This window comes from Leucopleurus acutus (genome assembly GCF_964270905.1).
Source record: "Leucopleurus acutus genome assembly, chromosome: 12".
In the NCBI taxonomy this organism is placed as follows: domain Eukaryota; kingdom Metazoa; phylum Chordata; class Mammalia; order Artiodactyla; family Delphinidae; genus Leucopleurus; species Leucopleurus acutus.
Genome location: NC_139154.1, coordinates 19,736,616 through 19,760,368, shown reverse-complemented (window position 1 = coordinate 19,760,368; position 23,753 = coordinate 19,736,616). Strand labels below are relative to the sequence as shown.

General features: G+C 43.0%; 1 protein-coding gene across 1 annotated transcript in view; it reads left to right on the top strand.

Annotated features, from left to right (window-relative positions):
- The window catches only part of AFF3 (ALF transcription elongation factor 3), a gene marked incomplete at both ends in the record, with an annotated part of 555,587 nt that overhangs the window by 263,100 nt on the left and 268,734 nt on the right, over positions 1-23,753 (top strand). The gene's annotated exons all lie outside the window — the stretch shown is intronic.

Sequence of the window (23,753 nt, the reverse complement as noted above, 5' to 3'; positions counted from 1 at the left end):
CTAAATAACAGTACTTTACAAAACAACTTCTAAAGCTTCTTTTAGAAACCTAGGAGCTACACCTTAATCTGGTCCCTTTGCACAGGCTGGGGTGACACTGTATGAAAGGGATCAGCTGGAAGACAGAACAACAGAGTTGAGATGAAAAATATGATCGTGTTCACATTTGGATGCCCCCATTTATCACCCTACTATTTAAAAGCATCTTTCAATAGTCTGTGCTTTCCAGTCAGACAGGGGTTGCCTGCTTATTTTTCTCCCAAACTTAATTAGAATCAGAAGCACTCTGACAAAGAGGTGATGCTCCGTGTTGAAAATTTATTTCTGTGTTGTTATGCGTGTTATTATTTTGCCTGTTAGTCTCTGTAGGCCTGTCCTTTTCATCATCATCATCTCACGCGCACAGCCTCTGTGAACTAGTTTCATGTGCAGATGCACTTAGGCTGGGCTGTTCTGCCGTATTAGTGTTCTCCTGAATACTCAGAACTTATAATCAGGATGTCCTCTTCAACCTATATTTTGTCTTCAATCATATTTTTCATCGGAATAACCTAATAATTGATAGCTCTCAGAAAGCTGATATTACACTGGGCAAAACACCAAGGCAAATCAGACCAGATGGTGTGGCAATTCTCTATAAAGAAAAAGAAAAACTTTATTTTAATATGTTTGTAACTTTTGGGCATCCTACACACTTTTTCTTGAATGGCTAGTGAATTACAGTAATATGGTTATGTGGCTTAAAATTTTACATTAACCATCAGATTGTTTTCAGCGGTAGGATTTTTATTTCTTCCTGGAAAGCATTATTTCATAAATAAATTTTTTCACTCTCGAATGGATTAAAATAACTCATTGAAGTTTGATTTGATGAATTCATAATGATTTTTGTTTTTCTGGGAGAGATTTATATAGAAAGCAGTTGTCAAAGTGTGGTAGCTTCATTTCTGGCATTTAATTATATGTTGTATAAAATACGTGTTGTATTTTACATCTAAATTATCTCTATCTTGGGGCCTTGTTTCAGGTTAAACACAGATAGTGTAAAAGATAGTGTAAAATGCAGATGTACTTTTCCTATTTTTCTCTTTTAACATACTTTCATGTTTGGGGTCCCAATATTCAGTGTTCAAGCCATCTTCCTTTGATTGGTTATGGTGTTTATATCTGCAAAATGATAATACCACAACACACCAATCCCCTCTTTGGTTTCTCTGTTTATGTTTAAAAAATCCTACCCCTTCTCATCCTTTCTTATCTTTTCTGAGGAGATGGAAGAACTCTGTTGTTTGACCTTTCTGTCCTATATTCTAAGCAGGGCTTGAAGTTTATAAAGAGCTTGAGTGTTTCTCATACCATAACGATATACTTTAGAGAAGCAGTCCACAACCTTTTCGGCACCAGGGACTGGTTTTGTGGAAGACATTTTTCCACGGGGGTGGGGGGATGGTTTTGGGATGATTCAAGCGCATTACATTTATTGTGCACTTTATTTCTATTATTATTACATAGTAATATATAATGAAATAATTATACAACTCACCGTAATTCTGACAGGAGGCAGAGCTCAGGCGGTACCGCGAGCGATGGGGAGCGGCTGTAAATACAGATCAAGCTTCGCTCGCTCACCGCCGCTCACCTCCCGCTGTGCGGCCCCGTTCCTAACAGGCCACGGACCGGTAGTGGTCTGTGGCCCGAGGTATGGGGACCCCTGCTTTAGACAGTGCAAAATTCACTTCAAATAAAACTGAATGCTGGGGCTTCTCTGGTGGCGCAGTGGTTGAGAGTCCGCCTGCCGATGCAGGGGACACGGGTTTGTGCCCCGGTCCGGGAAGATCTCTTCCACGTGCCGCGGAGCGGCTGGGCCCGTGAGCCATGGCCGCTGAGCCTGCGCGTCCAGAGCCTGTGCTCCGCAACAGTGAGAGGCCCGCGTACCGCAAAAAAAACCCCAAAAAACTGAATGCTGTAGTCAAGAGTTTAAAGCATTATGTATTTTTTTCTTAAGAAAGCTGATGAGAGCCTGGCACCCCGGCCCCACTCTCCTACCTTCCCACGATACTGACCCCGAATCCATCACACCACGGGTGCCGCCCCTGCCTGCCTTGAATCAGGCGTGGAACAAGAGGAAAAGCCTGGACCAATGGGAGAATTGATTTATGTGTACGCGCAGGGTCAAGGGTAGGGGGGATGCTTCCTTCATCGGAAGACAGCTGAGCTCTGAGCTCCACACTTCCCAGAGCTTGTGAGGAGTGTTCCAAAGAGGAGATGGTCTAGACTGGGAAGTGATGGTGGTGCTGGTGCTGTCATGTGAGCATCTTTCTCTCCCCTCCCCTGGCAGTCTAAGGTGTTAGTAGTGCTCTAACTTCAGGAGCTCCTAGAGGATCATGTCTGTGTTCCCAGTTTTGCCTGGAATGTTTTTCTGGCTGTCACCTGCCTCTCACACCAGGCAGCCCCAGGATCGTCTTCCCCTCTTATCCTAAGCATCTCCTCTCCTGCAAACACAAGCGCAGGGCGCCTTCTCAGTTACAGCCTGTTGGATTTGTTGTGTATCTGTCACACATCAGTATTCTTCCCACACGGTGGCCCTAATGTTTGGAATTTAGAATTCACGATTTTGTGGAATGAATAAATAAATGAGTGAGTAAAAGAATCCTCCAGAGGAGAGTGATGAGTACCGTTGTGATGGCTCAGAGATTCCCTTCGCTGGAAATCAGAGACAAGCTGTATTGGCCTTTTTAATGCTCGTTCCTGTGACTCATCTCTGTGGAGCCCAATTTTCCTTACCAGCATCCCTCCCCTTGGAATCAGCTCAGGTAAACCTGATGTCGTCAAGGTCACCAGAGGTGCTTCCTACTTGCAGCCATCTCGTTGTAAAAAGGCTCTCTCTTGTTGTGGAGGAAGATCAGGGTCATGAAAAATACCTTAAAATTGTGAAAATGGAGGTGGTCATTGGACAAGTGTTTGCATGCCCTTTCCATGTGGGAGGTACTGGAAACAGCGGTGGGTCAGAGAGACACGACCCCTGGCCCTTTGGGAACCGACAGTGTGCTGGAAGAGATAGATACTAAGTTTTTTTTTTTTTAATCTCATAAATAAATGTATAATGTGAATTGCGGTAAATACTCAGGGTTTTATGAGCGCTTACTCTAGGGTATATTACCGAATTTGGGGTCAAGAACTACTTCCCTGAGGAAGCGGCCCTTGAACTGAGCTGGAGGGTGAGTAGGAAAGCAACCTAAGGAAAATGGTGAAGCTTCCAAGCAGAGGGAGTGAAGAGCTCAGCTTGTTAGAGACCCGGGAAGGAGAGAGAAGGCCCGCGTGGCCGCAGAGCAGGTGGGAAAAGCCAGGCAGGAGCGGCCAGCCGCGCTGTGCTTTCTCAGCCACATTCGAGAGCCTCTGAGCACAGGGGAACCGGCGAAGGATTGGGGCTGGGAGCGGTGTGATCAGATTGTAGATGGACCGTTCTGGCTGCTGTGAGGAGTGGCGTGAGGGGAAAATGGAAGAGGAATGTGGGGCTGAGGCAGGCTCCAAGCGAGGGATGCTTGGTGGAGACACGGGAAGATTGAGGGAGATGCTGTGTTGGGTTGGGGAGCAGAGGACATCCTCTGTTAATTTTTAGACGTGCTGAGTTTGAGGTGCCTTTGTGATGTTCAAGTAGATGAGGAGGATGTAGAGGAACTCAGAACGGAGGTCTGAGCTGCAGGCCAGAATTTTGGATGAATTAGCACATGGGCAGTAAAACCACAGACATGGGTACATTTGCCTGGAGAGGGACTTGAGGCTGAGAAGCAGTGAGGGCTGAATTCCACCATTTCAGGGGCAGGGGAGGGAGGAAGAGCCACTGGCAAACGAACATGAGAGGGAGTGACTAGAGAAAACTGGGACCGTGGAAAGCCACAGAATTCAAGGAAAGAGAGTTTCCATCCAACAGGGTGCAGAATTTCTGAGAGGACACGAAAAGATGAGGATCGAAAGCCACCCAACGGATTGGACAACAAAAAGGTCGTTGGTGACCTCATGGAGAGCTGTTTCTGTGGAGGAGAGGGGGCAGGGTCCAGACTGGAGAAAACTGAGAGGATGGAGTCCCTGAGTTTAGAGACCTCTTGTGAGGAAAGGCAGTGGTTTCCGTTCCATTTATTTCCATTCCATTTATTTCCTACACAGTCACGACCACCAGTGAGGATAGGCTAACATTTATTGAGCACTTACTATATCTGGGACACTCTTCCAAGCTTCTTGCATGTGTTTTCTCATTGGACCATCACAACTGCCTTCTGTGTAGTTGGGAACTATTATCATCCCCATTTTACAGAGGAAGAAACTGAGGCGAGGGGAGGTTAAACACAGCTCGCCAAGGGAACAGCTACCACATGGTAGAGCTGGGATTTTAACCAGCACCACCATCTGGGACCAGCACCCCCTCTCTCTTACCTGCTGTGCTGTCTTATTAAAGGAAGAAGCCCCCCCCCCCCCACCCCAGCTCATTCATGAAACCACTCAGGTATTTTGCTGTGAAGAGGGAGGTTTCCCGTTCCCATGTGTGTTTGATCTGAAAGTGCCCGATCACGCGTGTGTGCACTTGAACTTAATGGAGGTTTTATGGCCAACGTCAGCAATCTCACCTTTGAACTTCTTTTTCCTCCCCCCTCTCTTATTTTTGCTGAGGTGACTGTTTTCAAGTCATTTGAATATTACATTATGTTCTCCAGTATAATTATTTTTTATCGTCACTCAGAGAATTTCAATCCTGGGACCTAGTAAATCTGTGTATTACTGCAAAATTCATTTAGGAGATGGGCACTAAGGGCTGGGAGCCCTTATTGCTGACATATGTTTGTAACGGACAGTTTTCTGTTACACTGTATTTCATCCCTAAAGGCTCCAGTGCTGTAATACTTAGGTGCTTTCCCTAGCATTACCCATTAACGTAGAATGGCATTAACATTTGTTCAGCAAATAAAATCCATTTACAACTTAATGGGGGTGTGCAGGGCTGGAATCTAGAATGCACAGATTTTATGCCGCACAGCTCTAGATGGTGTTTATTGCCGAGCATTCCTCATAACGTAGGGAGCCTTTGTCATAAGAGACCAGTGTTTTGAGATCTGGTTTGGATTTAAAGGATGAATTTAGAGACAATCTCAGTGCAGCATCTGAGCAGATTATCTTCTTGGCTTTCATCTTTAGTCACTAATTTAATTCCAATTTCCTGTGAAATATTCATGGCGAATGTTTACGTAGAGTTGCCTTTCTGTTGATATGAAAGGAGTAACTGGGACTTGTTTAAATTCTGGAGACCCAAACCAATTTCCTGACACTATAATTGAACAGATTTCCAGCAGACAGAGGGAACTCCTTTTCCTTGGTTTTCTAGAAACTAAGGAGCCTCCTAGGCAAGATTTCCAGTTGTGATGCTGGGAGATCTGTGAGTGAGGAGAGCGTTGAGATTACCATCACATGGGACGCACATCGTCATGGCCCCCTCACGTGTTCAGACCCTGGATGGTGAGACAAGAGAAACCTTGTGCTGAAATGTCTACAGGCTCCGTAACCCACATGAAAATATATTAGCCACTCGGAGAAAATAGAGAACAAAGGGACAACTTGTTTTAAGTGATCTGTTTGGGTCGTTTGCAGAGCTGGACCTAGGTCAAATCTCCCGTTTCAGACCAGACAGGCGTTTCCTGCCTCATGTTGTTTTTTTTTTTTTTATTTTATAAATTATCTCATTTGTTTCAAGTAGTAAAGATTTTATTCATGGCAAAATGAAGCCCACAAACGGCAAAATCAATCCGGGTATAAATGTAGAGGAGCCCGTTTATATATCCCATGACTTGTCATAATAAAATCGAATCAAAGCAAAAGTAAACCTGGTGGAGGTCTAGAGAAATTCACCAAGCAAAAGCTACATGTTTTATCCCAGATAAATGAGTTTCACTGGGTAGTGTTTTGTTTTGATTTTTCTTTTTGCAGTTGGCCCCTTGGATGGATAGAGACAGCAGGAACACAATTTATATCTTATTTTACATCTGTAGGTGCATTTTTACTAGATGTTATTATATTTGTCCTTTTGGCTGAAACCAAAAGCCCTACTTAAATGACTCCATTTCTCTTCCGGGGGCATCCTGGTGCCTGTAAGGGGTGTGCAGCAGCCTGCCGCTTGTTTCAGGGCCATTTGGCTACACTTTGTAGGCTTTGTGATGACTCTGGAGGTGTCCAGTTTGTAACAGAGGTGGGGCGAGAATACTCTAATTCAGAATCTGTTCCGAGCCCAGAGGCTTTGGGGTGATGGCCAAAGGGACCATGGAGGTCTGGAAGCTCCCATTGGGAGTGAATGGCTTTGCCTTTCTGTTTTTACCTGTCTCCTTCTGATGCACACGGTTAGACATCACAGAGGCATTTACAGAACCAGGGGTGTGGAAGACCGAGGGGATGTTAGCAGCCCAAGCAGCATATATTCTGTGGGAATATACTCTCTGCGCTCATAGTCAAGGGTGAGTTCTGATACCGCAGTCAATATCTTTGCACGGGTGTTTGTCATTATCTTACTGTGAAGGTGCCGACTGGAAGACAGGAGGAGGTGCACACACAGTGTTAACAACAGCTGGATGCCACAGGCCGTCACGGAGCTCACGGTGCCGTGTACCTCCTGCTGTGCCCAGGCTGGGACAAGGGAAGCATGTCAGTAGCCAGACTGCACCATGGGCGGGGTTTCCAGCAAGGTCAAAGGCACACCTTCCCCATTTCTCGTGAAGAAACTTGGAGAACTTCAGCACTACATTAGAGGACTGAGGCATTAAATATACTTGATTTTTAAAGTTGTCTGTTGCTCTAGCCTTGCAAGGTACATCCACCGAGCAAAGAGATAGTGAGACTGGGCTCAAGACAGAGTCAGATTCTTGGAGGTCCTCTGCAGAGCCACACGTGCTCTGGCCCCATCTCTCACCCCTGCCCACCTCTCACTCTGTACATGGCTTCTGCAGGAGCGGCACCACAGCTCTCTCCTTCACCTCCGGGCTTCACGCATGCTCTTCTCTAACCCCAGAGCACGCTCTGTCTACACCTGACCCCGAACACCTGACTGTTTCTTGCTTATCTTCCAAGCCTCACTTAAGATGTCACTCCCTCCAGGAAGCCTTCCTGATTGCCAGAGTCTGAGTTAGATGCTCTTGTTCTATATTCCCCAAGTACCCTTTACTTTTATCATAGCACTTATTGTACTGAGTCATAATTGTCTTTCTTAAGCCCCATTAGGCTCTTACCATCCATCTCCAGGGGCTATCAAACTGCCTGGCATGTAATGGGTGTTTAATTAATGCTGAATAAATGGATGAGGAATAATGAATGAATGCCTTTGACCTTTTGCTCAGTGTCTGTTTTTCCTCTCCACCCTGTTGTCCTTCCAGTCCTCCAACAAAAAAAGATTGAGGTGCTGTCCCCCTGAAACATAAGCTCTCCAAGGACGGCCAAGATTGTTGGGTTACCTGGGAGCATTAGAACATTCTACATTTCGCACAAATTCAAGAGAGATGAGAGTTCAACTAATAACTCCTGAGGGTTGGAAGTGAAAAGGCATCCCCAGCTACTGCTGGTATCCATGCCAGAAAAGCTCAGACCTTTTGTATCTGCCACTTGTAGTCTGATTATCTTTCATGAAACTGAGTTTTCCATTTTGATAGCTAATGAATGTAATGTACAAGTTGAAGAAATCAAGATAATAAATTTGCAGGGATAATTTGGTTAATTACCATATTGCTGCTGGTGTAATGGAGGGAGGGAAGTCAAAGCTATTTCCACTGCTAATATGCTCCGTGTAAAGCAGTTCTTGGAACAATTACCCAAAGTTATCAACTCAAGACATACATTTTAAAATTGTACTTATTACCATGAAAACCACACACGGTGTTCTCTTTTTTCAAATGGAGGGTTGTGAAATTACACAGATTTGCTGCAAATTACTATTGTACACACACAGGAAAGTTAAAAATAATTGCTAAGATCGAAAATGATAATTTGAGGATTGACAAGATACAGGCCTTGAAAAATTAGAACCTCTATCTAGATATTAATGCTATCTTTTAAGTAAGACATAATTACCTGTAGTTCTTACACTCATAATTATTTAGATCATTATAATGGAAAAAACTTAGAAACCTGATTATTCTTTTGCCATTTCATTTATGTGCTGTTTTATGATTTCTGATATATTTGGTTTATAGTTATGCAGTTTGTGTGTTTTTAATGGTTGTTGGATGCAATGAGATGTAAGTATTTTAAAAATGTAGGGGTTGAAACTCAGGACGTTTTTCATGACTTTTAGAACACGTGCCCGTATTTATCTACAGGTGGTTTTGTTCTGATTTTGAAAGCTGTCCACACACACAGCCCACAATTTCAGAATGGGTAATCCAGTTTGGGCATTCTTTTTTTTTTTTTTTTGCGGTACGCGGGCCTCTCACTGTTGTGGCCTCTCCCGTTGCAGAGCACAGGCTCCGGATTCGCAGGCTCAGCGGCCATGGCTCACGGGCCCAGCCGCTCCGCAGCATGTGGGATCTTCCCGGACCGGGGCACGAACCCATGTCCCCCGCATCGGCAGGCGGACCCCCAACCACTGCACCACCAGGGAAGCCCTAGTTTTGGCATTCTTTAGGCTCCTAAATTAACTGGTTTTTGCACCTGAGGCATTTTCCCATTTGCACATGGCTCCATTCCTGGGCCCACGTGTAGCCCAGAAGTTCTGGAGAATCGCTATGCTTGGCCTGCTTCCTGAACACCTTTGGTTCTGCTGATGAACTGGGAAACGTACACCTCTTCCTGTCTCTCCAGATACAGTAGTCCTCTTTTATCCGAGGTTGCAGTTACCCATGGTCAATTGAGGTCTGAAAATGTTAAATAGAGAATTCCAGAAATAATTCATCAGTTTTAAATCATGTGCTGTTCGGAGGCAGGTGATGAAATCTTGTGGCATCTTGCTCCATCCCACCTGGGATGAGAACCGTCTCTTTGTCCGGCGTATCCCGTGCATCTCGGTATCTCTCTCGGTACTGTGTTCAAGTGGCTCTTATTTTAGTTAATAATGGCCCCAAAGTGCAAGAGTAGTGATGCTGGCAGTTCTGCTCTTCTCTGCCTGTGCCTAATTTATAAATTAAACTTTATCCTAGGTATGTATATATAGGAAAAAACAATGTGTGTAGGGTTTGGTGCTACTTGTGGTTTCAGGCACCCAATGGGGGTCTGAGAACATAACCCCATGGATAAGGGGGGATTGCAGTATTGGGCTGGAAAATAATGTCATATCCTGACACTAGCTGATTTATTTCTTACAGCTTCTCCCTCTCTCTTTCCTCCCACTAAAAAGGTGTACCTATTTATGCAAAAGTATATCTTTCTCTCTCCCCTGAATTTCCTAAAAAGTTACAGGCATTGTAACCCATGGGCAGTTTGCTGTTTATTATTACAACTTCTTCATTACAGTGTTTTCATTTTAATGCCTTATTTTTTATTGTAATCCTAAATCATGAGAGGTCTGTGGTTCTGTAGAATTAAAAATACTAAAAATTTTATATTCTTCTCCTTTTTTAAAAAAAAAAGTATTTTTCTGTGAACATTGATTAGGCTTCTGAAACGTGATTAAAAATCCTAAGATCAGCATGCTTATTATTGACATATTACGCATTAATTTAAAACTCTGTGCCTCAGCTACTTGTAAATATCTTTTTAATAATCTCAAATATAGATTTATTTTTGCATATGAAGTACATATTTTCTAAAAATCACCCTGGCATTCTATAGTAATTTAACAGTATCGATATATTTATATCTGCATACTTTATGAATCATTTTAGCCTTCCCTTCTCTGGCAATAACTTGTGATCTCACAGTATTTTTGGTCAGTTTTTAAACATGTTTTTGAATTCAGTTTAACAGTGTGTATCTGGGTGGGGGAGAGGGAATGATAGGCTTTCATTTATTTTTCTTATTTTTTTGCAATTTTGGAAGATATTTTATTTTATATAATTAAAGAGTACTTTTTTGGTAAACATACTATTTTTAATAAAATATAATCGATAAGGGCAAACATGAATCAAGGATATGATAAAATATTGATTAAAATAAATCCTACTCTTTCCTTTGTAGAATATAGATTATTATAAGTGGTTACTTTTTATTTTCCAACTTGGCAACAGTTTAGTACGATAAGCCCAAGAGAAAAGTTAATATATTCAAGATATATTAATATCTGAGTTTGAATACGCAAAGTATTTTTAAAGAGTAATATTATAAAAATGAAAGTCCTTGAGCATATGCTGACAGGACAGGCTTTTAAAAATAGAACCTTTCAAGTTAGCTAAAAATGTTAGTACAGCTTCTGAAAAATGACCGAATCCCCCAAAACCTACCCAGGCTGCTTCTCTGGAAACCAAATGACAGTCTTTTACCCAGCTTCAAACAGGAAAGCCATTTGAAAACTCAGCTGCAGATAAACTAGAGAGAAAGAGGAAAAGGGAGAAAGAAAATCCGGCCATGATGCATGAAGAAGATGGTGTCGCGAGAGGTTCCCTCCAGTGAGAGTAAAACCTCCCCTCTGGGCTGCAACATGAGCATTGATCATTCTGACCTTTCCGCTTTCTATTTCCTTGGTTTTCTCAATGAAGTCTCTCACTCAGCCCTCCACCCGCACCCCAACCCCAGACTCTGGAAAGAGGCAAGAAATGAACACTGAGTTCTTTTGGACGTTCGCTGGTTATTGTTGTATGAAATCAGGAGATCACTGTGACATGAATACAGACTCAAGAGCAGATTCCCAGCAGGTTCAAAACAGTGTAGATGGTGATGGGGGGAGGGGGGGACTCATGGTAACTGGAGTCATCTAGAAAGATCGTCAGCAACCCTTGGATAGTTGAAATGATTAATCGCTTCAGCACAAAAGAGCACAAAAGGAGATTTGTTAAGAATAAGCGGGGGACAGAGTGCTACCTCCAGGGGTGACAGGCCTGTCTGCTTAATAATGTATTTTTAAAGTGTATGCCACATCAAAAGCCAAGCACGAGCAAATGGAGGAAAATGGAAAGAAAAAGCAGTGGTCAGAATACTTAGTGCATTAGAACAAATGTTTCCGAGATCAGATTGGCAATAATTTTGATTGGAGCATTTTTTAAATGCATTCTTATGCCCCACCCAACCTCCCACCCCCAAGGTCTTAGCAGCCCTGGGAAAACTCACGGTCCCTAGAAGGATGTGTGCTGGACCTTTTATCACTCAAAACGATAAAGAGCCCATCAAAGCAATATTGTGTGATAGCCCCCCTTTCTTTGAGGTGCAGGGGTCTCAATAGTCTCCTTGGACTAGAGCAAACTCCATGAATGAAAGCAACAGAAGCAATAATGATAGCATGGCTTAACACGCATTGATGGCTTTCTGTGCCCTCGATGTCTGTTATCTCCTTTAATCCTCACTCTAACTCTAGATGATGTCATCCTCATCTTCCAGAGCAGGAAACTGAGATAAGGGGAGGGGAACACATAGTAAATAAGAGACATGGTTAAGGTTTAAACTCCAGAGTCCAGAGCCTAAGTTCATAAACCAGATAGAGTGATTTTTTTTAAAAGGCTGAATATTTTCAGTACGTAAGACTAGGCAGATTCTTCTTGTGGGGAGGCATCAGGACTCTTGTGTTCGTATCACCTCTTTCTCACGGCCTTGAGGACAGGAAAGGATGCTCATGGCTGCAGTCGTTGCTTTCGAAGCCACACAGCGTTTCTGAGGAGTTAGATTGAGCATTGATGCCTGCGGTGTGGCATAAGGGGTGCACAGTGAGCACAGAAGTACCTTTTTTTTTTTTTGCGGTACGCGGGCCTCTCACTGTTGTGGCCTCTCCTGTCGCGGAGCACAGGCTCCGGACGCGCAGGCTCAGCGGCCATGGCTCACGGGCCCAGCCGCTCCGCGGCATGTGGGATCTTCCCGGACCGGGACACGAACGCGCGTCTCCTGCATCGGCAGGCGGACTCTCAACCACTGCGCCACCAGGGAAGCCCCAGAAGTACCTTTGATAGTTCCTTACAAATTGGTCTTGAGCGTGTATTCACCTGTAACCTAGTTCCTGGTAGTACATCTTGAAGTACCAGCTTCTGCATCAGCCTGTGTTTTGCTACCTTCCATAAAGCTTCACGTTACTGACACCACCTGCTCGTATTACCCTTCGTAAGAGCCCCAGTAGCCAACACTGTCCTCCTCCCCAGGAGAGGGGTGGGTGAAAATGTAGAGTCAGAGGCACCGAGAGGTCCAGGTGGCCGCAGCCCGCACCCCTGGCTGCACAGGTGTGAATTTTCACTGTCGCTGGAGGGAGTTCTTGCATCAGACACTCTGTTTGACAACGGCTCTGCCGCTGACCAGCTTGGTAGCATTGAGTCAATAGAGATTTCAATACAGTGCACAGTTTGCAAAGAAGAAAGCTATAGTTCTTGCTCCTTATTTGATATGGCTGTAACATCTGTTGCCAGATAAATTTGTGGATACAAACATCATCGTGAATCAGCATACCTAACCACACGTTTCCATTCATCAAACGCAGTTCTGGAGGTAAACCAGTCTTGCAAATCTGTGATTGAAATCAGCCTTTTATTTTGGAACTGATGACTGTTAGCTGCCATTATTCTCATTAGGATAATCACGTATTTTCAAACTCGTTGGAGATGAGGTTCACTTAAGGAAATCTCAGTCTACGAAATCCAGTTGTAGAATATTTGTGAGATTAGCTCTTTATTGCTAAGAAATCATTGTTTTGCTAAAGGACTCCTGCCTACAGGAAAGGATTAACCTAGGATTCATAGCAAGTTCCCCTAGATATCTAGAATCTAGATATCTGCTTACAGCTTTTTTACAACTTAGCATGACTAGAAAACAAGGGTGTTGGAATCACTTTGAGTTTGATTTGACAAACGATAAAATATAAAGACAATGCTTCCTTGGAATAAAAATGAAAGCCAGTGGGACATTATAAATCACTTTACAAAAATATCTTTTCTTTTTTTTTTTTGTACAACTGTTCAGGTGCGCACACTAATAAGCAAAGCGGCTGCAAAGGGAATAAATGCAGACTACACCCCCTGGTGGAACATTGTTTGATAGGTGGTTGATGGCGTTTTCTCTCTTTAAATAGAGTTGAAGTGCGTATTTAAATTTCTTTGCCTTCTTAATTATTGTAAACTACGTTCATTTATGTCAATTTATGCCTGTTAGTTGCTTTTACAAGTATATGGTTATACCAAGTATGCCTAATTATGAATCAGATTACCCAGGCAAAGTCGTTTTTATAATATATGTTCTAGTCTACTGTGTTTCTAAAGACTCCTTTTCAGAGCTCACAAAGGATTAAAAATTATGCCTAGCTTCTAACTTATAGGAGTATTTTCACATTGAAATAAACTTGGTAGATTGCTTGGAACAGCTGTCTTGCTTATTGGCAAATGACATAGAACCCTCCTACTTAAATATAAATCCTTCCCATGTTAAGACTTATCCAACTGATGAGGAGAGCAGAGTAAGACTCAGAAATCTGCTTGGGCTTGGAAGGACAGTGAATTAAAATAGTGGAAGTCTTTAAAGAGGTAGGTTGAGAAAATCCCCAGCTTCCACATAGATCCTTAAAAGAAGACACAAGAAGGGAAATGGGTGGATATTCCTGTACCATGTAGGAAGGATTGTATCTTTTCAATATTGTGTTTTTCATTGACATACAGATTTAATTTCAATTAGAATGTGATTGCCTACATTTCTGTATGATTTTGTAGCACCCAGCAGTATTCTCAGTAAGTACTTGAATGATTTATTGAAAATCTAACTTCATGAAAAAACTGACTCATTCAATTTTTAAAGACATCTTATATATCCTTTCAAGTATGGGACTTATTACTTGTTAATTATTTATATTCAACACCTTGAGTTATTACTATAAAAAAGTCAGTGACCCCTAGCATCCAAAAATGAGTTAGAGCTGGAATTTTACGTGTAGAAAATTCAGGTCTTCATGGGAACTCAAAGGCATCTAAAATTATAAACTGTTTTTCCATCTGTTAGGAATCCACTCTTGAGTGGATTAGGAGTTTATAATGATACCTGTGGTTACTTGAAAATGAAGAATTGGGCATGCACATTCAGCATAGTCAGTAGTGAGTTTTCTTTTTTTTTTTTTTAATTGGGGTATATTTGTTTTACAGTCTTGTGTTAGTTTCTACCGTACAGCGAAGTGAGTCAGCCATATGTATACATATATCTCCTCTTTTTTGGATTTCCTTCCCACTTAGGTCACCACAGAGCACTAAGTGGAGTTCCCTGTGCTATACAGTAGGTTCTCATTAGTTATCTATTTTATACATAGGAGTGTATGTGTATGTATATGTGTGTGTGTGTGTCAATCCCAGTCTCCTTTAACGGATTTTCTTTTCCTCCTGTGGCAGCAATAACATGTGGTTGACCCAGGCTGGTTGTATGGCTCAAAGGAGATTAAGGATTGCACACAGCTTGGTAAAGTGCTATTAAAAACAGCAGTGTTTCAGCTCAGAGCTACAGAAGGTAGAGAGCTGGAGAGAGCACCCCTTCCACTCTTACAAGAGGAAAAAAAAGCCAGAGAAAGAGCACATTAGCTACTTGTATTAAACCCATGAAAGAACTGAGGTCGCAAGGCAAACGACCTGAAATGTGAAGGGAGACAGGCACCCTCAGGGAGAAACAGGACTTGAGCATCTGCTTGTAAGGGACGCCACCCAAGGCCATGTAAACCAGTTAGAAGAAACTTGTATGATTGGCAAAGGTGAACATGGGCTCACAGGAGGGCACCACAAGCACAGGGGAGTTTGCACTCTTCTGCAGGCTTTTCTTCCCCCAGGTGCTCCTAGGGAAGACCTGGGAGCAGGCTGGGAGGCCTCACCTGTGGTGTTGGCTAGGGGAAGGGAATTGCAGCCACTGCTGAACCTCCACCCAGACCCGTCTCCTCTTTCTCTCCTACTGATCACAAACCTTAATCTGTAGGAAGAAGGGCACAAAACTGCAGCCTGAGAGCCCTGGTGGGTCCCCCTATAGCTGGAGGAGAGGAATGGCAACCATCACCCAAACAACGCACACCCTTCTCCCCTGTCATTCCTTAATCTTCAGGGGTTAGGGCAACCAGAATGCATCCTGAAGTCCCTGTGGGAAACCCACTGTATCGGCAGAGTCTGGGGTTTTTTTTTTTTTAGAAAAAAAGCTCTACCCCTAGGGAAGGGTCAGGAATATGTGCTCCCTAACATTACATTGCATCTGGAGGAAAGCTACACCATCAAGACTCATGTTCACAGTGCCCAGCTAACACCAAGGCTTAAGCAAAACATCAGAGACCATCTTCTTTTCCCGGCTCTCCAACCACTGCACAGACTAGCACTGAGTAAAAAGAACAGTGGGATACAACTGGGAGAGCTATGCAAAGAGAAGACCCAAAGCCTAGTGGGAGCCTCAAAGCCCAGCAGAGAGCAAATTCACATCCAGCCCAACCCCTCATTAGATTAACACAAACCTCCACACTGAAGACCTAACAGAAGGAAAGGCATTCTCATCTCCAAGAATAGAACATACTTCCCTCAGAATCTACTGTCTTATACAACATGTTTGGTGTTCAATGGAAAATTAGGAGACCTATAAAAAGGTAAGAAAAAGCACAATCTGAAGGGACAAAGCAATCATCAGAACCAGACACAGATATTAGAACTATCAAACACGGAACTTAACTGGCTACAATTAACATATTAATGGCTCTTAAGGAAAAGGCAGACAGCATGCAAGATCACACTGATAATTTCACTAGGGTGATGGAAACCGTAAGAGATGACCACATGAAAAAAATTGATGAATGAAAAAGAGATGAAGAATGTCTGTAATGGGCTCATCAGTAGGCTGGGCACAGTTGAAGAAAGAATCCATGAGCATGAAGATAAGTCAACAGAAATTACTCAAACTGAAAACAAAGAGGTAACAGTGTAAAACAACAACAACAACAACAACAACAAAAAACAGAACAGAGCATCCAAGACTGGTTGGATAATATTAAATGGTCAAGCACATGTAACTGAAATTCCAGAAGGAGGAAAAACAAAGAGAACAGGGCAGAAGAAATAATGGCCAAGAATTTTCCAAAATTAGTGACAGACACCAAACCACATATCCCAGAAACTCAAGCTCAGAGAATACTTAGCAAGATAAATACCAACACACACACATGCACACAATCACACACACACCCTAATGTATATCATATTCAAACTGCTGAAAACCGAAGACAGAGACAATCTTGAAGTCAACCAGAGAAAAAAAGACACTTTACCGACAGAGGGACCAGGATAAAAATGACAGACTTTTCATTGGTAACCAGGCAAGCAATAAGACAACAGAATACATCTTTAAAGTGTGAAACGAGGTGAGGGGGAACCTCAACCCAGAATTCTCAACAAAAATATTCTTCAAAAGCTAAAGAGAAATAGTTTTCCAGGCAAATAAAAACCGTGAGAATTCATTATCAGATCAACCAGACAAGAAGTGGTAAAGGAAGTTCTTTAGGCAGAAGGAATATGATGTAGTCAAAAACTCAGATCTTCCCACACAAAAATAAGAGTATCAGAAACGGAATAGATAAAGTAAAACAGGCCCAACAGCATGTAGTAAATGCTAAAGCCTGGCCTTACACCGAGTTCCTTTATTTACTGATTAAAAGGCAACCATTACGTACTATTTAACAGGTAGGGAGTTTGAGCTTGGAAAGATGAAGAAGTTGTGGTGGTTAGGGTTGTACAAGAATGCAAATATACGTAAGGCCACTGAACCATGTACGTAAAAATGGTAAATCTTACATCGTGTGTATTACTCAGTGAGCAACTGTTATATCCAGGAGGTGCTCCACAGCATGCAAACATACAGCAATGTTTTCCCTCTCATTTTCTCTCTTTTTAAATTAAATTTAATTAATTTATTTATTCTTGGCTGTGTTGGGTCTTCGTTGCTGCGCGCGGGCTTTCTCTAGTTGCGGCGAGCGGGGGCTGCTCTTCGTTGCGGTGCGCGGGCTTCTCATGGCGATGGCTTCTCTTGTTGCGGAGCGCGGGCTCTAGGCACGTGGGCTTCAGCAGTTGTGGCTCGCGGGCTCTAGAGCGCAGGCTCAGTAGTTGTGGCGCACGGGCTTAGTTGCTCTGCGGCATGTGGGATCTTCCCAGACCAGGACTCGAACCCGTGTCCCCTGCATTGGCAGGCGGATTCTTAATCACTGTGCCCCCAGGGAAGTCCCTCATTTCCTCTTGAAACCCTTTTCACGAGCTACTTCTCTCCCTGCTGATGAATGAAATCTCAGTAACTCCCATGGCTTTTCCAGATACTACTCGATGATTTTAAAGTTCTCTAGTCACTCTTAGTGACAAAATGTTTCACTTCAGTAATTAAAATGCCCAGTCACAAGCCATCATCAAAGCTCTGAACTTCATTTAAAGTTAAAGATTTCTTTCCCCCAGCTTGGGTTTCCTGCAAGCTGGAGTCCTAGGAAGGAATGAGGGTCATGGCTCGTCCTTCTCTATTTCACTGGCTTGCGCTTTTCTTTTCTTCAGTTGAGGTTTCTGGTTCCACTAGAGCTAGGGTGACAAAAGAGAGGTGAAGGGCAAAAGAAGTCACACTTGGTGGTCCTTGTGAGCTGACACTGGTGCTCTTTTGGGTTGGTGGGTCTCTCTCTCTCTCTCTCTCTCTCTCTCTTTAGGAGAGAAAGAATATTCTTTCTCTCACAGGGTTCTTTAATGGTTCCAAGTAGATTTTCCTAACTGTAAACATGCACCTGTAGCTGCTTTGATGAGGGTGATGCCCCTCTTCCAGTCTAAACGACCTCACTTCTTCGCCTGTTTTTACCCCAACCTGGCTCCTGCATCCAATGGTGTAGTTAGTCTCTGTAGATGGGAGTGGAGCCCATAGCCAACACAGTCTTCTGTGCTGCCACCCTGGCCACTCAAGTCAGCCAACGCCCCTGTGGAGTTTCTCAGGCTTGTGTTAGGTATTCCCAAACTCCCAGAGCAAATATAAAGCCCCCCGAGGGCTGTTGGGGTATGTGTGGGTGTGGGATGGGGGCTGTTTAAAAGCCTTCTTACTTGAGCTTGAGGTGAGGAAAAACCGTCTCCCTTCCCCTCCCTCACTTCAGATGGGGGAGGCAAACGCAGCGGTATTACAGCTACTTTCTCCAACGAAATTCACTTTCGGGGCCTCTAAAAAGAAACGGAATTGAGTTATTTGTAGTGAGGTGGATGGACCTAGAGTCTGTCATACAGAGTGTCGAGCAAAAGGTCATGAAAGACTTGTTGAGCCCCTGGATGAGAGCTCTGCCCTGCCTAGGTATGCCTCCTTTGGTTATATGGCATCTGTTGTTCTAAATCAAAAGACAAAGAACGAGTTCCATTGTCACATCCTGTTCAGTAGTACTCAGTTTTAGCACGATCAGGAGGTACATGCTTAAACAGAAGGTACACTTAGTAGAAGGTTTGCCATTTTGTTCTACGTTACCGTAGTATATGTACCATCTAGGTTACAAATAAAACTCTTAGAGGAAAACATAGGCAGAACGCTCTGTGACACCAATCACAGCAAGATCCTTTTTGACCCACCTCCTAGAGAAATGGAAATACAAACAAAAATATACAAATGGGACCTAATGAAACTTCAAAGCTTCTGCACAGCAAAGGAAACCATAGACAAGACAGAAAGACAGCCCTCAGCATGGGAGAAAATATTTGCAAACGAAGTAACTGACAAAGGATTAATCTCCAAAATATACAAGCAGCTCATGCAGCTTCAATATCAAAAAAACAACCCAATCCAAAAATGGGCAGAAGACCTAAATAGACATTTCTCCAAAGAAGATATACAGATTGCCAACAACACATGAAAAGATGCTCAACATCACTAATCATTAGAGAAATGCAAGTCAGAACTACAATGAGGTATCACCTCACACCAGTCAGAATGGCCATCATCAAAAAATCTACAAACAATAAATGCTGGAGAGGGTGTGGAGAAAAGGCAACCCTCTTGCACTGTTGGTGGGAATGTAAATTGATACAGCCACTATGGAGAACAGTATGGAGGTTCCTTAAAAAATAAAAATAGGACTACCATATGACCTAACAATCCCACTACTGGGCACATACCCTAAGAAAACCATAATTCAAAAAGATACATGCACCAGAACGTTCATTGCAGCACTATTTACAATAGCCAGGACATGGAAGCAACCTCAGGGTGCATTGACATATGAATGGATAAAGAAGATGTGGCACATATATACAATGGAATATTACTCAGCCATAAAAAGAAACAGATTTGAGTTATTTGTAGTGAGGTGGATGGACCTAGAGTCTGTCATACAGAGTAAAGTAAGTCAGAAAGAGAAAAACAGATACTGTATGCTAACACATATGTATGGAATCTAAGAAAAAAACCATGGTTCTGACGAACCTAGGGGCAGGACAGGACTGAAGACGTAGAGAATGGACTTGAGGACACGGGGAGGGGGGAAGGGTAAGCTGGGACAAAGTGAGAGAGTAGCATTGACATATATACACCACCAAATGTAAAATAGGTAGCTAGTGGGAAGCAGCTGCATAGCACAGGGAGATCAGCTCAGTGCTTTTTGACCAGCTAGAGTGGTGGGATAGGGAGGGTGGGAGGGAGATGCAAGAGGGAGGGGATATGGGGATATACGTGTGCATATAGCTGATTCACTTTGTTATACAGCAGAAACTAACACAACACTGTAAAGCAGTTATACTCCAGTAAAGATGTTACTCAATAAATAAATAAATATAAAAACAAAAACGAAAAACACAGTTAAGAAAACCTCACATCTCAGAGACAAGGCTTTAGCTGGGTAGAAATAAGTATGTTTATTTTCCTTTCATTTCCTCACATTCTCCTCCTTCTTAATCCTTTCCTGTTTTCCCTTTGCCTTTTTAAAAATTTTTGCAATGAATTTGGCCTCAGACAAGAACCTCTGAAGTCATGAGCCAACATCTGCACGATGGTCCTACTGCCCAGGCCTTTTTAAATAGCACAGGTCGGAATCTGGTTTCATAAGTTCAGGAGGATCAGCCAGAGGACAGAATTCTTATTGAGTCAGTTCTCTTACAATTTAGTAAATGTTTCTTATCCTGTGTTTCCCAGTACTCCTTGAAGAGCTATTTTTAAAAGATCATTTTAGCTTGTGGATAAAAGTAGTACAACAATCTACTTACACAAACAGTATCTTTGTTTAAAATGAGCACATTTCAGTGTGATTGAATTGGGGTTGGAAGTAGTGCAGCTGATCTTCTTTTAAAATTTTATTTTATATTGCAGTATAGTTGATTTACAGTGTTGTGTTAGTTTCAGGTGTACAGCAAAGTGATTCAGTTATACATGTACGTATATCTGTTCTTTTTCAGATTTTTTTCCCGTATATGTTGTACAAAATATTGAGTAGAGTTCTCTGTGCCATACAGTAGGTCCTTGTTGGTTATATGTTTTATATACGGTAATGTGTATATGTTAATCCCAAACTCCTGATTTATCCTGGGCTGATCTTTAGCGATATCTTGGGGGCAACTCCACAGCCCACTTCCCCCCTCCTTTACAAAGCCTGCCAACAACGGCTGTCACTATAGACAGATTAGCATGTACCTAACGGTGTCCTTGAAAAACTTGCTGTTAAGAGCTCTGTTATCACATAGCCTGAAAATGTTAAAGAAGGGAAGCACAGACTTTAAAAAAATATGTCTTTTTTTATGAGGTCCAACCCTTCGTTTTGACACTTAATAAATAAAATGCCCACGTTGCAAGAAATGGGATAATGAATTGTAAAAAGACATAATCAGCAATGACTAAATAATTAAGGGAATTGAAATGCAGAGTCATTTGGGGATGCATTAATAATAACACGATTTGTTCCATATGCTAAGGAATTCTGTTTTTAGAAAGTCAGTCATCACACATGTTCCATGGCAAAAAGGAAAAAAAAATTAATGTTGACTAATAGGAACTGTAATTAGATGTTCTGCTTTTAAACAGCTGAATAAAAGATGAAATCATATAGAAAGTATATTTAGATACAAGTCAGAAAGTAAACTGATTATTATTCATAGGGCTGTTAATAGGAACTCTAATTTGTGCATCTAGTGGGAATTGTATTAGGTAATTAAGAAAGGGAGTCACACTAGGCTTCCTTTATGCATTCATATTTATGTATCTTCTTATACCAGTGACTCTCGTTTTTCTCATCCTCCAACAACTTAACCATCAGAGTCACGTCTTGTGGTGGCCAGTGAGCATTTGGGGGTTCTGGGGCCTGGCAGGTCTTACCTCCAAGGGATGCTGCATTGGGACACCACTCAGTCATCATGTCCCCTGAGCCTTTGTCAGACATCACCAGCAGGCAAGCATGACTTTGAAGCTTCTGTTAGTTTTTTACCTTCAGAGGTTTCTTTAAAGCTCCCTGGAAGGGACTTCCCCTGATGGTGCAGTGGTTAAAAATCCGCCTGCCAGTGCAGGTCACACGGGTTTGAGACCTGGTCTGGCAAGATCCCCCATGTCGCAGAGCAACTAAGCCCGTACACCACAACTACTGAGCCCACGTGCCACAACTCCCGAGCCCGTGTGCCACAACTACTGAAGCCCATGCGCCTAGAGCCTGTGCTCTGCAACAAGAGAAGCCACCTCAATGAGAAGCCCGCGCACCGCAACAAAGAGTAGCCCCCACTCGCCGCAACTAGAGAAAGCCCGTGCGCAGCAACGAAGACCCGACGCAGCCAAAAATAAATTTATTTGTTTGTTTATTTCTTTTTTTAAAAAAATAAAATAAAGATCCCTGGAAAAATGCCTCATTTCTAGTGGCCACTGTAGGTGGCCTCCAAATAGGGAGAGTGGGAGATCGTGGGACGCGGGAGCGGCCACATTTCACAGATGAGCAGCACATTACTTTGGTGGGATGCGAGAATCAGTCCCTTTATTTACTTTTTTAAGGTACGACATCAGAACCGATCTGTGAGATCGTGGTTAGAACGAACAGGTTTCTGATCTTGGATTCTCCATGAAAACGATGTGCCTTTTTGGAGAATCAAATAACCCAGAATGTCAAGGGGAACGCCAGCTTTTAACAGAACTCCTCCACCTCCCTGGTTATCTGTGTTCATGCGTGTGCTTGTTAGTGGGCACAGCAGGCTGAAGCCGTCCTACCGCTGCGTTCTCTTACTAACACACAGAACACTGAACCATAAAGCAAGCAGTTCCTTTCGGCTCTGGGTGTGAAGCGCATGCACTGCTCCGCTGCTCCTCAACCCTGCGGTGACGCTGGCTGTTTAAGCAGCCCTTCCTGTCCTCTTGCTCCATCATTACGTGACTGTCCACCGCAGGGACCAGGAATTAGCCCTGGGGTGAGGGGAAGAGAATCTCAGCTCTGCAAGAGGCATACTTTGTGTCCCTTATAAAGTTTCTGAACAATCCCACACCTGGATTTCCTTTCATAGAATACAAGTAGGGTCTCTTACTGCTTCTTTGGGTGGTAGATGTTGATACGACACATAACATCAGGGTTCTGCGTTGTGAGTGGGAGATAAAACACTGGACTGGAACTCTGCCTACCTGGGTTTGAATCTGCTGTTTCTGTGGCTTTTAAAAAAAAAAAAAAAAAAAAAAACTCCCTCTGTGCCTCAGTTGAGTCATCTATAAATCAGAAGTAACAATACTTTCCTTACCTGTCCTGCGAAGTAGTGGTGAGGATCTAATAAATATATATGTCCAAGTGCTTTACAAGCTATAAGTCATGTTATAAATGGCCAGGGTTGTTTCTGATTGTAGTTAATATTTATGTATCACCTTCCTTAGAATACAAAGTTCTCACGGCCAAAGACAGTCTTACACAGGTCCCAGGGCTGTACCCATAGAATTCATACCCCACCATTGATAGACAGAAGATGATGATAGACAAAAAATTAACTATATGCAGATGCACACTGTAGTAGGAGAGTAATTCCCTCCCCCAAGGATGTCCGTGTCTTAATCCCCAGAACATGTGACTATGTTAGGTTACATGGCAAAGGGGAATTAAGGGTACAAATGGAATTAGGTTGCTAGGCAGCTGACCTGGGGGGGGGGGCGGGGTGGAGATTACTTTAGACTATCTGAGTGGGTCCAACATAATTACAGAGGTCCTTATAAATGGAAGAGAGAGAACCAGAGAAGAGCTAGGGAAATGAGGGCTTGCCTGACCTTGCTGGCTTTGAAGATGGAGGGAGGGGCCGTGAACCAAGAAAAGCTGGGAGCCTCTAGAAGGTGGGAGGGACAAGGACCAGATTCTCCACTGGAGCGTCCCGAACAGAACACAGCCCTGCAGACATCTTGATTTTAGCCGGTTCTGGACTTCTGAGTTTCTGACCTGCAAGATCATAAATGTGTGTGGTTTTAAGCCACTAAGTTTGAGGTGATTTGTTACAGCAGCAATAAAATAAATAATAAAAACCAACGCGTAACATGTGCACCAATTTTGACAAAAGTAGGTAGATGCAATTTTTCAGGTACTGATCTTAAAATACCCCAAGGCCAAGACTGCATGTGACCACAATTGCCTGGAGGAAGTAAGAGTCTAGTGCTTTTTACTTGAACCTGGTTTGCCCAGGTATTTGGACTAATCCTGTCCTTCTCTTTAGCTTTATTTCCTGGCTTAAGTAAGCAGTAAG